Raw genomic sequence first — 2,500 nt, forward strand, 5'->3', positions numbered from 1 at the left:
GCCCTGCCGGCCTTCCACGCTTCCTCCTCCCCTCCCTTCCCCCCCCCCCCACACCGCTCCAGCCGCCCCACGCCGTGCCGTGTGGGGGCCGCGCTGCGAGTCGGCCGGGCCGGGGGCGGCGGGGGGCGGCGGGGGGGGGGGGCGCGCTGGGAGGAAGGAGGAGGGCCTCCGGCCACCGCGGCCGCCGGTAGCGGCCCCCCCGGGTAGGGATGGCCATGGGCCCCGGGCTCCGGGCCCGAGGGTTCTCGGTCGGAGAGCCGGGCGGGGGTTTAAAGACTCGGGCGGCCCGATGCGACCCGGGGGGCAGCCGGGCGTGCTGCCGGAGGGGCCGGGGGGTCGGCGCGCGCGGGCGCCGCACCCCCCCATGCCCGCCGGCGCGGCCCGTGCATGCCCCGCGGGCAGCCGGGACGGAGAGGGGTACCCTGCCCCCTCTCTCCGCGGTCTGGTCTCGGCGGAGAGACGCCGCGCGGTCGGCTTGCGCCGGCCTGCCTCGAACGCGCGACCCCGGCGCGAGCGCGTGCTCGCCGCCGGGACGGCGAGCCCCCACCGCGGGTGGTGCGGACGCCGAGCCCCAGCGCATCCCTTCTCCTCCCTGGCCGGTGCTCTCAGTCTCCCGCCGTGGCCGTCGGCGGCACCCTTCCTTCCCTCCCCCCCCGCCCTGCCCCGGCACTCCGCCATCCGGCGCGCCTGCCTCGCTCTGCCCGACCCGGCTTCGCTGGGCGGCAGGCGGGCGGCGGGCGGGCGGGCGGGGGCGGCCCCTCCCGGTCTCCGCGTGGAGGCGGGGAGAGCGGGCGCCGTTCCCCGTCCGTCCCGCCTCGCCCGTCTGCCTGCCGCCAGGCGTCTGCCCGCGGAAGGGACGGGCGAGTGCGTGGCGTCGCTCGGGAGGCTGCGTGTGTGCAGGCGGGTGTTGGGTGCCGTCTCCGGGGCGGCGGAGCTGGAGGCCGGTGAGGCGAGCGAAGGAGCTCGGAAGCGTGCGGCTGGCGGGTCGCGGGCGCGCGGGCAGCGGGTGGCGCCGCTCCCAGCGGCGGCCGGGCTCCGACGCCGGGGCTCCGCGGGGACCCACACCCCGGTCCCTGAGGCAGGTGGCGCGGCTGGCGCGCCGCTCCCTGCTGGGCCAGGCCGAGCCGGGCGCCTGGGCCGGACTCGAAGCGAGAAAGGGGTTGTCCCAGGTCGGGAGCGAGGGCTCCCCGCCCCTCTCGTTCGGGTCTGTTCTCCCCCCCCCCCCCCTTTTTTTTTCCCTCTGTGCTTGTACGGTCAGTGAGGCGTGCCCTCTCTCTCCGCTGTCCCTTGCTCAGCAGCCGGCGTCGGCGTGAGGAGGGAGGCAGAGCGGATGGGGGCCCTCAGGGGGCTGCGAAAGCTGCCCGGTCCCCCCGCGCGCGCGGTGGGGACCGAAACCGAGACAACTCTTAGCGGTGGATCACTCGGCTCGTGCGTCGATGAAGAACGCAGCTAGCTGCGAGAATTAATGTGAATTGCAGGACACATTGATCATCGACACTTCGAACGCACTTGCGGCCCCGGGTTCCTCCCGGGGCTACGCCTGTCTGAGCGTCGCTTGACGGTCAATCGTCACCCCCATTGCCGCGTTGGCGCAGCGGTGTGCCGCCCCTCGGGGGGGGGCCGGGGGGGGCGGCGGCGGCGGCGAGTCGGTGGGGGGGCGGCGGCGGCGGTGAGTCGGCGGCGGCGGCGGAGCCGGGACCACCGGTGCGTGCACCGGTGGCCCCGGTCTTCCGGCTGGCCTGCCTGCCCGGCTCCGGCCGACCGTCCGCCTCCACCGTCCGCGGCCGGCGTGCCTTGCCCTGCCCTCCCTCCCCTCCGAGCCCGGTGGCCACCGCTGCCCTGCGCGGTGTGTGCGGTGTGGCGCGGCTGGGGCGCCTCGCAGGCCCGCGCCGCCGGGGAGAGGGGGTGCCTCTCCTCCCCGTGTGGGCCCGGGCCTTCGTCCCCCTAAGTGCAGACTCGGGAAACCCCCGCTCCCGGAGCGCCCGCTGTGCGGAGTTCGTCCCGCCGGGCCCCCAGGTTCGGTCGGTCGCGGTGGCCCGGCACCTGCCGCCGCCGCCCGCCGCCACCGCCAGTGCCCGCCGTACGACGGCTCTCCTCCACCACTCTCCCGGTGGTGCGCTGGTCCCCCGTTCCCCTCCGGCGGGGGGGACGGCCGGCTGCCTTTCTTCCCCTCCCCTTGCCCTCTCCCTGCCCCGACTGCTGCCGCTTCGGCGCCCGCCGAGCCCCCTCTGCCCCCCCCCGCGGCGCACCCGCGTCCGTAGTGCGTGCCGAGCCACTTCCACCCGCCGGCTGGCGTCAGCCGCGGCGTTGCGTTGAGGCCGGCAGCGACGGCGCGCGGGTGTCTCCGCGGGGCGGTGGTGTGGGGCAAGCGCGGGCGGCGCCGTTCGGTGGCGAGACGGGGGAGGGGGGGGGGCAGAAAGGGGGGGGGGGGAGGGGCGCTGCCGCGCCGTCGTCCCGTGCCGGGGCGAGAGCGGAGGTCAGCGGCCGGGGAGGAGGAGCC

General features: G+C 77.8%; 1 non-coding gene across 1 annotated transcript; it reads left to right on the forward strand.

Annotated features, from left to right (window-relative positions):
* The first annotated feature begins 1,401 nt into the window (after positions 1-1,401).
* Positions 1,402-1,554, forward strand: LOC138065267 (5.8S ribosomal RNA). Its single transcript, XR_011138336.1, has one exon. It is a non-coding gene; the product is annotated as a 5.8S ribosomal RNA (ribosomal RNA).
* Positions 1,555-2,500: the final 946 nt, after the last annotated feature.

This window comes from Struthio camelus, unplaced genomic scaffold, assembly GCF_040807025.1.
Source record: "Struthio camelus isolate bStrCam1 unplaced genomic scaffold, bStrCam1.hap1 HAP1_SCAFFOLD_142, whole genome shotgun sequence".
Taxonomy (NCBI): Eukaryota; Metazoa; Chordata; class Aves; order Struthioniformes; family Struthionidae; genus Struthio; species Struthio camelus.